Genomic DNA, 15188 nt, shown 5'->3' with positions numbered 1-15188 from the left:
TTGTGTGATATCCTGAAGTATGGGGTGCTATGGGAATACAAGAGAAGAACATGGGGGATCAAAAATGCACAAATTCTGTCTTCCTGCAACCCCTTTGGTCTAACCAAGCCCTTTGGCCTGGGAGTGCCCAGAAGAAGTCTGATTTCATCAGCACCAATATTTTGGGGCAGAGGGAAGCAGGGTTTTTGAATTCTCAAAATCCCAGTAGTTAAAGGTATGAATGCCACTTATTTAAAGTATGAACAAAAAACATAAGAAGATTAATACATCGACATTAGATAACATCTATCAGTACCTCCTAACAGTTTCCACATCACAGTCTATGTAGCACACTGGGGTGCTCACCTCCAGGTGTGGACCAACCAGGCCATCTTGGCACACAGCTTTTACCAGGCCACCTTGAGGATTGAGGAGTATCAATATTTTGGCTTCCCTTTAAGCTATTAATTGGGAAGAGCTAAAACAGTCTCCCTCCCAACTGGAAAGGTGTCACAGAGAGTGAAAAGAACCATGGAATTTAGAGTCACGAAATGTGAGGGATTTTTGTTTGTGTTTTAATTATTTATTTTTATTTTTATTTAAATTCTATTAGCCAACTTACAGGACATCATTAGTTTCAGATGTAGTGTTCAATAATACTGATAAATTACTGAATGAAATCTGGTTTAAGTCACATTGTTTGGGTGCTCTCTGCTAAGGATGACCTATCTAGGCCTCAGTAAAAGATATCTTCCAATTTTAGAGACTACTGAGCACTTTGTCAAACATCAATTATTATTACACTGTAAAAACCTCAGTTTTAGGGGGTCATCAGGATTGATCACAATGCTCTGCTTGATAGGTATACCTGGGAAAAAGCTAGTTGTTGCCTGAACACCCCAGAAGAACAGCTCAGGGGAGGGCAGTGGAGAAGAGGGAAGACCTTAAGGACTCCTTGTCACTAACTACCTCCTGTAACTGCCCAGCCGCATAGCCTCCGTTCACCTACATCAACAACATCAGCTCTCATCACCTTCTCCACCAAGCTCCTGGAAAGCAGAGGCTGAAAAAAAAAAAAAAAAAAAAGTGAGGCAATGTAGTTGGAAGTACCATCTGGGTTGATTTTAGGTTATTAAATAATGGACTTGAAGAGGGTTGAATGTCATCCTTTTATTACAATTCAACCCTTTGTTGTTGTTTTTCTAAGTTTTACATTACATTTAGATTTATCTGAAATGGCCTGTTAAAAGTAAACAGTGGCAATTGACGCACGGTTGAACACTACAGCTGAAAGAAATGATGTACTATGTGTTGGCTAATTGAATTTAAATTTTAAAAAAAGTAAACAGTGGCTATCAAATGATTCCACTTTAATAGGCAAAAAAAGGTCTGGATACTCAAGAGAGGAGTGCCTTCAGTCCCGCAAAATAATGTCAGTGGTAAACTCAGGCAGGAGAAAGAGGATGGTCCATTGATACCAAAATCACTGAGATAATGATAATGATAATAAATATAATAATAAACATAAGACATAATGATAATGCTAACAACATTAACAACATTAACGTTGACAACGTTGTGACAGTGACAACAACTATAATGGTGTAAATGGTATAATGGTCCAAATAATTAAAAAGCATGAAATCTAAGGTCTCATTATTATAACGTTAATGAAATGATCAGGGTGAGCCTGCTGTTAAGGTTAGGAATCAATTACTAGTTAAGATTATTTGAATTTTCCAGGTTCCATTGTACATACTATGTACTAGGCATTGTGCTAAGTAGTTTATATGAATTATCTTGCTTAATTTTGATGAACAACTATGGGAGCTACGTAGATACTATAGATCTTGCCAAATAACCAATAAGAAAACTAAAGCTCCAAGATTCAGTATGCTTTCTTAACCAGACTGAGGTCAGGGAAGGGGATCAATGGCATATCAGAAGACTTGCAATTTGGGGAGGCTACTTTGCCAAATCTTGGGCCTCCTTATAGAGCTATTTAGCCAATGCAACTGGCAATTTATTGTTTCAAGGTCTTTTATGATGTTTCTGATATAATTCTTAGAAATATCTGAAATAGATCAGGGCATGACATCAATTCAGTTTACTTCAAGGTCAGCCTATATACTAGGCTGATAGTTTTCAAATTTTGCCATGCATCATAATCATCTTGGAGAGACCATTAGATCACACAGGTCTATCCCCCGCTACCTGGCCTTAGGTCAGAATCTCTGGGAGTGGAGTCTGGAAAGCTGCATTTAGACAATATCCCCAAGGAATTCTGATATATATGTTTTCGGGACTACTGCAGTAAGGAAAACATCTCTTATTATATTTTTTCATCTCGTGGTATGTGCATATATGTTGTCCAAACTTTCTTAGAGTCAAGAATCCAATGTATATAGTGAAAAAGAATTGTTTCAGCCATATATATCACATTTGTTGCTTCTTTAACTTTTAAAAACCATCTTTACAAAAACTTTTCCAGTTATTGGATACAATTTGGCGAGTTTTGGCAAATATACATAATTGTGTAACCACCACCAAAATGGGCAATATGTAGTATTTCCATTATCCCCAAAGTTATTTTGTGTCTCTTTGCAGTTAATCCCTTCTTTGGCCCCTGGCAACCAGTGATGGGCTTTCTGTCAGTATAGGTTTGCCTTTTCTAAAAATTTCATATAAATAGATTATATTGATTCTAAAGTAGAATAGTACATTAGATATCTTTTCTATTCCTTTGGGTCTTAATAAGAATACATATTTTTTCAAAAAAATCACTGAGTCCCCAAGGGAGCTAGCTTTACCTGGAAGGATGAGTATGAGTGCATCCCTAGTCCATGCTGAGATCATCATGGAAGCTGTTACACAGTGAGGAACAGGAGAACAAGGGTTGAAGAAGTATTGTTTCTATCTTCACATTCTCCATTTATGACTCCCAGGCTGAAAAAAGCCAGAAATGAGAAGGTTGAAGAGAGATCAGAAATAGCAGTCAGATTTGCACCCCCTTCTTACACCCAACTATGCAAAATAAATAGGTACAAATCACCAAACAAAAGCTATACTGCAAATACTCCATGGATCTCCTGGCTGATGGTCTGCATACCCAGAGAAGGGGAGAAGGGGCAGATTATCCCAAAATCTGAGGGATGATAGTAGCATAGATATATGGAAATGCCAGAAGGAGAAAATAAATTTGAAAGGCAAAAGAAAAATGAAGAACACACATAACAGGAGAAAGTATGGTGGTGAAGTCAGAAAGAGGATATAATAAAACCACTACAAAAATGTAAAACATTAAAAGCAGCAAAAAGGAAAAGAGAGACATCTGAAATGTAGTGATATGGACTCTTTGAAGCTAGGCAATAAAATGGAAAAAAGGAACAAAAGAAGAGGCTAAAGAGAAGATCAGAGGCGTGGAAGATGAAAGCAGATGGCTAATACACACATAATTGATAGTTCTCAAGAAGGGAATGGAACAGATGGACCCCAAATTTTTTTCAAAAATATGATAAAAGTTGGCAGAGAAACAAGCAAGCCCTGAATCTGCAGTAGCAAAGATCACACTGTGGCCCAAGAAAATTTGCAGGAAAACACTATCCTCACCAAAGAAGTCGCTTACAAGAGAATATGGGGCGTAAGGTTGGCACATATGTTGTCAACAGGGATGACATCATCCCCAAGAGGACAAAAATTGGTTCTTGTAGGGTAAGGGGGACTGAGAAAAATCTTAGATATTATAATAGTTTGTGGCCCTCCAGAGGCCATATGGTATTAAAGGCTCTTTGGGAGAGAAAGCAATAATGAAATTAGAACACATGATGAAATGTAGTGTAGTGATACACATATATATATGTATGTCATCATGTGTTCTAATTTCATGTATATATATACATATATACACATATATATGTATATCGTCATGTGTTCTAATTTCATTATTTTATTTTAATTTCATTATTGCTTTCTCTGTTCTAATTACATATTATATATATATATATCTGTGTGTGTATATATATACATATATATGTATATCATATGTTCTAATTTCATCATTGCTTTCTCTGTTCTAATTACATATTATATATATATGTGTGTGTGTGTGTGTGTGTGTGTGTGTGCGTGTATAATGTATATGTAAATATAATAATAGTGAGACTAGAAGCACTGGATTAGTATAACATCTATAAAATCCTCCACGTCAAAGCAATGTTTAGAGAGGTCTGGAGAGAAATATGCATGCCCCCAATAATTTCAAACTAACCAATTATCAATCATGAATATAGTCATTAGCCATGTGTTTGCAATTATGCAAAGAGTCAGAATATAACAATCATAGGCTCTAATGAGAAAAACTGAGAGAGAATGAACTCCAGCCCTTCAAAAGAGAAGCTGAAATAACCAGAAATGAGGGAGTTGTGATATTTAAGGACTTGGTGGTGAACACTGAAGCCATTAGTAGTTTATTACATTTACTAGAAGTGTTGTAAACTTTAACACTGTGAAAATAAAGGAGATAAAAAGCAAGGTAGTGATGTAGGGGTGGTGTAGGATTTTCCCATATTTCATAGCAAGGAGTCAATAGACCTAACTTGAAAAAATATTAACAATCATAAAGGTAACCACTAGAGGAACTAAGATCCAGATTATAAATCTCTCAAAATATCAATAGTAGGACAGCAACAGAACCAAAATAAAGAAGACATAACCATATAGCAAAAGAAGAAAAGCAACAGAAGCATTAGAAAGAGAAAATACAAGATGATAGAATTGAAACGTTATATATGTAATAAATATTATATATGTATATGAAATAAAATAAATTCTTTAAAGATTCTCAAATTGTGTTTAATAAACAAAAACTACCTATATGTCTCAATCATTCAGGAATGTTAAAAGTGAAATGAATGATACAAGTGATTCTGGCTTTTCTCTCTCTCTCTCTCTCTCTCTTTTCTGGCATTAATTTGTCATGTCTGCCAGAAAGACTTCAAGGCAAAAAGCATTAAAAAAGACAAAAGAGTAGTTTAACATTATAAAAATGTTCAATCTCAATTGAAGATATAACTACTGTTATATTTTACATTCCAATTATTTTAACATAAGAACACATAAAGCTTAAAACACGGGGAATTTAAGGAGATTGCTCCAAATGGAGAAGGATTTAAATTTATTTCTTTCAGCTGCAAACAAGTCAAATTCTCAAAATGAGTGATGGTATAAAGAATCTGGAATCTAATCCATCAGATTTTCGTCTTTATAATTCCAGTGCTGAAAACGAAGACACTGGTTTTCAAATACTTCTAAAAACATTTATAAAACTTGACCATAAACTAGACACAAAAAGTATTTTAAAACAAATGGTAATGACAGTAATGACCATGCTCTTAGCTTATAATGCAATTAGAGTAGAAATTAATAACTAATAAAACCAACCACCTGAAATGTTATAACTCACTCTTTAACAATTCTAGTCATGATTTCTTTATTGCCTCCAAAGTTGCAGAATATCTAGCAAATAATAAAACTGAAAACTCTACATTAATAAAACCCCATGTCAATAGTTAAGCTATGCACTGTAAAAAAAAAAAAAAAAAGTGAGGTTCTAAATACATTACTAAATATGAATTCAACTCAGTAATTTAAAAAGAATAAAACCTAAGGCAAGCAGAAGGAACAAATTATTTAAGATAAAAAGCAGAAATTGATATATTATAAAACAAAAGAGAGAAAGTAAACTTAATCAATAAAACCAGAAGGTGATTCTTAGGGGGAAAAGAAATAGAGATAAATCAGCAGTTAGTCTAAACAAAAACTAAAAAGGAGAAAGCACAAACACAGATCATTAACAATGAGTCTAAGGGGGAAAGAAACTTCATATGCATAAGATTTTTAAAAGAATTATGAGTACTTGGTAAAAGCTCTATAAAAATAATACTGAATCCCTAGATGAAATGGATAGTTTCTAAGTTAAGAGAGTATCAAAATTGAGAGCATTCTTAATTTTTTTCATGATGATAAATTTGCTTATTCTTCTTTCTCTTCTGGGACCAAAGAACAACTATTCCTCATTTGCCCACCTCCAACAAGAGTAGGTCAAAAAGATGCAAAAATGCATTTTTGTCAAATATTATTTATACTCTTTCAAAGCAGAGAAAACAAATAAGAAATAAAGATAAAAAACTAACGATGTACTGTATGGTGACTAACATAACACAATAAAAAAAGATCAATCTTTCTAATAAATGTCAATGTAAAAATCTCTAATGTAATATTAGCAAATAGAATCTAACAGAAAACAAATATAAATATAAATATATTTATTTAATATACATATTAAATATATATATTAATATATAAATATATATAAATATATATAAATATAAGATATATATATATATATATATATATCTCCATCCCATGATCAAGTAGAGTTTACTGAGAAATGAAAGGATGGCTTAAGAATAATTAGAGGTCACAACCTTCCATTTGCTATTGATCACTTCTTCCTCAGACCTGTGCTATAACTGGCCCCTTGCCCTTTAAGTTCATTCCTCCTCCCTCCCTGCCTACCATTCTACCTCAGGGGATCTTCTGTATTATTGACAGGAAGAGCCTCCTAAAAATGAATCTATATTCTGTTGCTTCCCTACTTGCATAGTTCAACTTGAATAAGTTGAATAAGATTTTTTAAAGAATTATGAGTAGCCTGTAAAAACTCTAAAAATAATGTTAAATTCCTAGATGAAATGGACAGTTTCTAAGTTTAAAAAGTATCAAAATTGAGGAGCATTCTTAATTTTCAATTCAATTACTTGAATAATTACTTGCACTCCATCAGAGATCTACCCCCTTCAGAAAAAAGTTCAACCCACTGAGTGTGGCATGTGAGGCAGGTTCTGCCCACCTGTCTAGCTTTGTTTCTAACACACACACACACACACACACACAGAGTTGATTCTCCAGCAAAGTACTTGAAGATCCTTGATTCTTCTTACTGTCTCTTGCCTCTGCGCCCCAGTACTGTTTCCTCTGCCTAAAAGGCTTTTCTTCCTCCTGCTCTCTTCTTTCTCAGCTTATTCTGGTGTCATCTCCAGGATACCTCCCCAGGAGGCTGAGTTGGTTTACTTCTCTGCGCACTACAACACCTTGTCCAGACCTCCGTGGGACTCACCACAGTGCATTAGAACTATTGGCTTGTGTGGCAGTCTCCCACGTTACACCCTAACTTCCTTGAAGATGAAGAGTTTTCTTTTGTATCTTGCACTGAGCATATCCCTGGCATATGGCAGACAATAAATAAATGCTGACGGACTGAGTACTTCCCAGTCTGGTAGAAAATCATCTCCAGATAACCAAGTCCCAGGAGGTTGTTCATGAAATTACCCAGAAATGGGATCACTCTCGGGACCCTGTTTAAAACTACTGTATGTCAGCTTCTGACCACAGGCAAATTTTTGCAGGAGTGTCACTGCTTGAGAAATAGATGATTATCTTAGAGGACTGTGCATTTTCACATCTTCCTATCCTTGGGAGGATCAGAAACAGAATTCCATAGTTTGAAGGTGACAGAACACCGAGGACGAAATCACCCATCTTGAAATTCAATGTGGAGAAAGCCCAGGTTTAGTTTACCACCATTGCCCAGACAGCATGCTTGTCTGCAAACACCCTTGGTTTGCACACAAGGAGCTTTAAAAACCCATATATCACATTATTTTATAGCCCAGATTGTATCATCAGTACAGAGAAGAAACCATGGTCCTTCCCCTATCACTCACTAGAAACAGCTCAGCTTACTGAGCTACTTTTCTTAGTAAGATGTCATGTGCATTTCTTAGCCCTAGATTCTTAAACATTTCTACTTCAATCACAGCTCTGATTGTATTTCTTTTATATAATTTATTCCCCCCTGTAATTTTATTTAAAGATGACTTTCAAACTTTTTGGAAGGAAAGCACTAAGATTTTGTGCAACTCTTATTTCACAGATAAAGAACGTGAGACCAGATAGGTTAGTTGTGTTTGCCCACACACCTAGTTATGAAAAACCAGACTCATAAGAAATACCAAAATCCTACATATGGTGTTCTTTAGGGAGAATAATACCTGTACTTCTTTCTACTTCCAATGGTCTATCCCAGCACAAAAGTCTATGGGCTCATTGTCCAAGTCTCGTAATACAGCATCGGCTACTATATTATTCAATTATCTGGCTTGGGGGGCATCATATTTTCTAAAGTATTACTCAAAGACAAGATTTTTAAAACCTAACATTAACTAGACAACACAAACACACACACACACACACACACACACACACACTCTTCCATGAGGTTACCAGACACACAACTCATGACACCTGGAAACTAGCTAGCAGATTTCTGCTCTAATCAAATCCACTGTCAATAAGTCACAAAACAAATTAAAATGCAGCAGAGAATGAGGGAAGTTAACTTCAGGGTCCACCAGTGTGTTCATTCCAGCACCATCTGTGCATCTGTTACATGATTAGACTCTGTGTTGGGCAGTTTTTAAATAACTGGGCAGCCCTACCATAAAGACCATATGCTTACAAGTGAGTAAGAGTTGTCAATACAAGAGCCATCAACAACTCTGCAGAAGAATCTACTCTGAGAGAAATCTCCTTTAAAAAGTGTTGTTTCTTTCTCAAACTGAAGTAAGATTGTAGAAGGGGGTTCTTTCTAAAGACCTCATTAAACTAGAGCTACACTGGGGCTACAGCACAAAGACATGCGGCCACAAACCAAGCCACCTTTGCACATGCCTTGGTGGACATATCAGTTCTTCCTTCAGACCTCACAGAGCCACTCCACTCTGCAGTTTCACAAAGCTATGGATGAAGTAGAAGAGGGCACTAGAGGAAGTATACTGAATTTCATATACACTGTTTCAGTTTTTATTACACACATACACATGAGGTCATGCATTTTGTGTGCCAAAAAATATGGTAAAGTGTTCTCTACTCTACTCTTTTCAAAACTCATTACTATGTAATCTCTTGCCAAATCATATCTTTGGAAAGAGGCAGTTATTTTTCCCTCCTCATATGTGGAATTATTACACTCTTTTTATTTTTTTATTATGTTATGTTAATCACCATACAGTACATCATTAGTTTTTTATGCAGTGTTCCATGAGTCATTGTTTGCATATAACACCCAGGGCTCCATGCAATATGTGCCCTCCTTAATATCCATCACTGGGCTAACCCATCCCCCTACCTCCCTCCCCTCTAAAACCCTCGGTTGTTTCCTGGAGTCCACAGTCTCTCATGGTTCATCCTCCCCTCTGATATCCCCCCCTTAATTTTTCCTTCCTTCTCCTAATGTCCTCCATGCTATTCCTTATGTCCCACAAATAAGTGAAATCATATGATAATTGACCTTCTCTGCTTGACTTATTTCACTTAGCATAACCTCTTCCAGTTCCAGAATAGAGAGCCCAGATATGGACCCTCAACTCTATGGTCAAACAATCTTCAACAAAGCAGGAAAAAAAATACCCAATGGGAAAAAGTCTCTTTGCGAAGTGGTGCTGGGAAAATTGGACAGCTATATACAGAAGAATGAAACTCGACCATTCTCTTATACCATACACAAAGACAAACTCTGAATGTGTGAAAGACCTCAGTGTGACATAGGACTCCATCAAAATCCTAAAGGAGAATGGAGGCAGCAACATCTTCGACAATGGCCACAACTTCTTTTAAAACACATCTCCAAAGGCAAGGGAAACAAAAGCAGAAATGAACTTTTGGGACTTCATCAAGATAAAAAGCTTCTGCACAGCAAAGAAAACAATCAACAAAACAGAGGCAACCCACAGAATGGGAGAAGATATTAGCAAATGACACTACAGATAAAGGGCTGATATCCAAGATCCATAAGGAACTTCTCCACCTCAACACCCAAAAAAACAAGTAAGTAGAAAAATGGGCAGAAGACATGAACAGACACTTGTCCAAAGAAGACATCCCAATGGCTAACAGATACATGAAAAAATGTTCAACATCATTAGCCACCAAGGAAATTCAAATCAAAATCACATGAGATACCACCTTACACCAGTTAGAATGGCAAAAATTGACACAGTAGGAAACAACAAGTGCTGGAGAAGATGTGGAGAAAGGGGAAACCTCTTACACTATTGGTGGGATGCAAGTTGGTGCAACCACTTTAGAAAACAGAGTGGAGGTTCCTCAGAAAGTTAAAAATAGAGCTACCCTATGACCCATCAATTGCACTGCTGGGTATTTACCCCAAAGACACAGATGTGGTGAAAAGAAGGGCTACATGTCCCCATTGTTCACAGCAGCAAGGTCCACAGTAGCCAAACTGTGGAAAGAGCCAAGATGCCCTACATAGATGAATGCATCAAGAAAATGTGGTCTATATATACATTCTTTTTAATCATCTGTTTTGTTTCTTTGCCTCCTCCTATTAGACAGCAAGCAATTTTGTATAGCCACAACGTAGTATAGTTTGGCACATAATAGATACTAACAGTTGTAAGGGAAAGAGTGAGAGGAGAGAGGGAGTAAGAAAGTAGCAGTTGACTCATCAGAACAAGAGCAAAATGGGAAAGAGATAAAGGTAAAGATAGATGACTTGTGAGAGTTTTACCATCAGCCCATTAGCCTATAGAACTTAGATCTTAGTGAGAAAAAATTAAAGACTTACATCAAGACACACAGTATACCTTCACATTTTGTCCTTTTAGTGTGCACATGCTATACACCACTTTCCTTTGCTGAAAGTGACAAAAGCCCACATTAATAAACCTCTTGGGTATTATTATGTACATGAATACACATTGCATTACTATTAGACTCCAGATTGCACAGCTTAAAGTGAGCAAAACTCCTAGCATTCTGCCAGCACCTCTACCACTCCCCTAAACTTTTTTTCTGATCATGTTACTCATTTCATGACCCTGAGCCCAGAGCCTGATGTGAGCTTCTACGATCAGATCTACCCATCTAATACCACTTCAAGAGGCACCAGTGGCGGGGGCAGGGGGCGGGGGGATAAAGTCTGAGATAGAACATAAAGATGGAACAGCAACAAAAAACTAGATTGACCTTGATCCCCCAAAACTGACAGTTCCAAACTGAAATATCAATGAAGACGTACTGAAACTTCACATGAGATCGACTATCTATGAAAGTTTGAAACCGCTAGGTTACAAAGAAGAGATATATTAAGCATGTTTGAAAATAATGGGGTGCCTGGGTGGCTCAGTCATTAAGCGTCTGCCTTCGGCTCAGGGCATGATCCCGGGGTCCTGGGATCAAGCCCCGCATCTGGCTCCCTGCTCGGCAGGAAGTCTGCTTCTCTCTCTCCCACTTCCCTGCTTGTGTTCCCTCTCTCGCTGTGTCTCTCTCTGTCAAATAAATAAATAAGATCTTTAAAAAAAGAAAAGCAGCAAATATAATTAATGAATAAAATTCTTAAGCATATACTCAGGTCTTAGAGTGATAAAAGAAACTTAGAAACTTAGGGATCATGTTCAGATCCCTAACACTAACAAAGGAGGAAGCTCAGGTCCAGAGATATTTCCCTTGGTCTAGGATCTTTGCGTTAGTGTCACATTGAGATTCCTAGTTTCAACTAGAATGCTCTCTTCTTTATGTCCATCTGAAATAATTCCTAATTATGCATCATTTGCACAAAACTAAGTTAAAACAATGAGGAACTATATGATTTAACTGGGCCAGAGACAGAGCAGTTTCCAGTTACCCATGGTCAGCAATTCAGTGATGTCATCAAAGACCCACGTTCTTTCTACCTGTTCCACTCTTCCTCCCTAAGTATAACTTCCTCCTAAGTCTGATTCCCTTCCTTGTTTTAAGATAGCATTGATTGCTACTGGAGGTTGTGTGTCTGCTTGTTAATAATGGTTATGGGAGGTAGGGAAGAAATATAAATCTCTTACAATTTGGCAAATTTAGATCTTATGCTCACCCCTGGTCCTTGAAAGCTGGAGATGGGATGGATACTTAAATACATCCAGAGTGTTATTATGCACCAATAATTTAGAGTTAGGTAATAAATTTAGCTTGACTACTACATGTCTATCCCAGTAGTAGTTCAAATTAGTATGCAAGTATCAGAAATCCAAGCTGCCCTAGATAGACCTTAAGTGCTTCCTTCCTACTTCTAACGTACCATTCCTCAATATTTCCTCCATCAAACTTCCAAAATGATATAGCAGATGGGGTGAGAAAGAAATTGGCATAAGCTATTATATCCATTTGCATGCAATTCCTGTTCCTGATTGGCAAGACTCCTTCTTCAATTTTTTGGGTGGGCAAAATATAGCAGACTCGGCTAAACCGGGCTTTTTGGGTTTATGTAAATCAGTGTTGTTTTGTATATTAGAATAAAAAATGCCTGCACAGCACCAGGAAACTAATTAAATTAGACTTTCTGGGGGTAGAATCCAGGCATAGGTATTTTTTAAAAAGATTTTATTTAATTCATTTGAGAGAGAGAGCGCACTCTCATACAAGCAGGGGGAAGGGGTAGCTGGAGAAGCAGGCTCCCCACTGAGCAGGAATCCAATGCAGGACTCTATCCCAGGACCCTGGGATCACGACCTGAGCTGAAGGCAGATGCTTAACTGACTGAGCCACCCAGGCATCCCAACATAGGTATTTTTAAAACCTTCCCAGATGATTCTAATCTACAGCCAGAGTTGAGAATTACTAGTGTACTAAACATGCTGATTGCCTGAATTTCTCAGTTAATATCCTTGAGTTGTCTAGTTATGGTGTGAGACTTTGAATTCAGTTTCTTTGCCATTTTCCCAGGTGACTTAAAGCATAATCCATTTAAATAAAACATCATCTGTGGTATGATAACAACCACAATTTAAGGTAAGGATGCTGTGTCAGCTTCCTTTTAGAGAACGCTGCTCAATCAATGGTGAATGTCTGAACCAAAATACTATATAGGCATGAGGGTTTTTGTATTGCCTTCTATCTATTTCTGGGTGTAGTGTATAACATACATTGGCAACATTTCATTTTTATATTGTAATGGGATCTCCATAGGCTTATATTGAAATTGGTTCTCTGCTGCAATCTTCACATTTTAACAGCCTCTATAGACCTGCTCAGAAACTGAGTAAAAATTATTGTGAAGAATACCTGGCATCATAGTTTATTTTTTTAAATTATACAAATGCCTCAATTACCCCCCAACCAACAATCACAGGAGATACTGAAGTACCATTATAACTGTAATGAGAAGTAAACACTTGACATATTTGATAGTCATTTTACAAAAGCAAGAAACTGGTTTTCCTCCTGAGTGTAGAGTCATCCTCAGATTTTTAATAGAATTTTCATGTCCATTTCAAATGATAAGGGAAAGTGATTTTGTCACTTGTTTTCTCTGAGTAAATGTTAGCTTGAAATTAATACTATAGGCGCCAGTGCTATTCAGAGCCCCTAGTGCACCCAAGTGGTGATCCTTCTTTGTCAGACTTGTCACATTCAGGCTGCTGTCTAGATCAGCCAGTGTTGAAGGAGGTCACTGGGAAGATATGACCACTTGTTGACCCATGAGCAGGACCCGAGCTTCAAAGGCTTCTGACCCCCTTCCCATTCTTAGAATGTGTGTTGTACTTGCCTTCTGCATGCTAGAAGTTGCCCCAAGGACATAACCTTGAGATAGTTACCTGACCACTATACATGGCTGAACCCAGTTGGACCTTTATACGAGCTTTTGAGAGATCTACTATCTTGCAGCCTTCTGCCCAAGACAAGCCTTATAAGTAAGTTCTCGTGCTTATTAAATCGGCCACCTACCACCTGGAGTGGCCTGCCTCTTTCTTCAGTCTCTCTTTACTGCTTGTGTAGTAAGGACACCAGTTTGTCAGCCAATAATTGGTGACAGCCAGCCCAGAGGCTAAAGAAATGGGTGGGGAAGAAGCATTCCAAGTTGGCCACTGACCTCTCTGCAGGGAGGAGGTGGCCCCATATGTTAGATGTTTTGTGGACTGCCGTTAGGTACAAGGATGGCCTGAAAACACTGGCCTCTTGAATGCGCTTGTTTAAGAAACTGTATATATAGTGCATTGTGGCAAAGAAGTGAAATGAATGACTGCCACAGTGGGTTGGCCTCTACTGTGGGCAGTTTGGCTAGACACTGATGCCCCACTAGAAGCTGAAGCTCAAGTTAGAAAGTTGGGAGAAGAACTGAAGTTAGAGAAGGATGTGTAGTTGTCCTCTACTCTGCCAGCTTCAGGGCTGGCAGGTAAGGTAGAAGAGCTAAATAATAACTTGGGAGAACTTACTGTGCCATTTTGTAAAGCTAGGAGGAGGGCTTGTGACAAAGCCTGATTAGGATGCTAAGAGGCAGAATCCCCAGGGATGTAAGGAAAGCAAAGGGGAGAATGTTGTGATTGACAGTGAAACATGAATGCCCCATGCTGTCTGACCCCAAGCACAAAGAAAAACTTTAAATAGAAATTATCCTAGACTTCTGATAATAAAGAAATATACCCTAAAACTCCTAGGAGAAAAGTTGCATTCTTTCTCTGTCCCTTGAAGTTGTAAATCTTATAATGTCTTTGAAATATAAACACCCCAGGAGATAACTAAAACACTACCCACAAAGACTGAAGAGGAAAAAAGGGGGGTGGATTTTTAAAATACAGACTACTGTAGAAGCTACCCTGCCCAAAATTTAGTCCATAGCCTCCATGAGATTATTCATCAAGGGCTAAGGTTTTGAAATAAAAACTATGGCTCTCGTTTGTGTCTGTTTGTATGTTTGTGTATGTCTACGAATGGGTGTTATGTACATGTGATTTTGTTTCTACCTCCAGAGATAATTTACAAAATTGACTTGTAAAACAGCTCTATTCAATTGACCCAAAGGAAAATAAGTTTTAATATCAAGGTGTACTTATGTAAAACTGAAACTTAATTTTCTTTCATCTGCTAAAAGTTATTGGTCTGTTCTTGGTGGGATTGTGAAGGCTTTGTCTTACTTGTTAAGTAATCTGCCTAAAAAACAAAGATTATGTATTTCATCAAAATAATTTCCTGTGCTTCATGCTGTATTTATCAGGCCTTTGATTACTGGAGAAAACAGTCTTCTCTATTCAAAGAGCTAAGTTTTTACATCTACATAACTTTCCATATTTGCCTTTGAAGTGTTTGTCACTTTCACT

General features: G+C 37.3%; 1 long non-coding RNA gene across 3 annotated transcripts in view; it reads right to left on the bottom strand.

Moving 5' to 3' along the window:
* Window positions 1-371: 371 nt before the first annotated feature.
* Window positions 372-15188, bottom strand: part of LOC131836239 (uncharacterized) — a 115339-nt gene continuing 100522 nt past the window's right edge. Inside the window, exons 4-5 of one of the 3 annotated variants that reach the window (XR_009355550.1) lie at window positions 2790-2925; window positions 372-1042 (exon numbers count right to left, since the gene is read on the bottom strand). This is a non-coding gene — a long non-coding RNA (uncharacterized LOC131836239). The remainder of the gene's footprint in view (window positions 1043-2789; window positions 2926-15188) is intronic. The other 2 variants (XR_009355548.1, XR_009355549.1) reach the window with 2 other exon arrangements.

This window comes from Mustela lutreola, chromosome 7 (genome assembly GCF_030435805.1).
Source record: "Mustela lutreola isolate mMusLut2 chromosome 7, mMusLut2.pri, whole genome shotgun sequence".
In the NCBI taxonomy this organism is placed as follows: Eukaryota; Metazoa; Chordata; class Mammalia; order Carnivora; family Mustelidae; genus Mustela; species Mustela lutreola.
The sequence above is the reverse complement of the archived record's forward strand: the minus strand, read 5'-3'. Positions and strand labels throughout refer to the sequence as shown.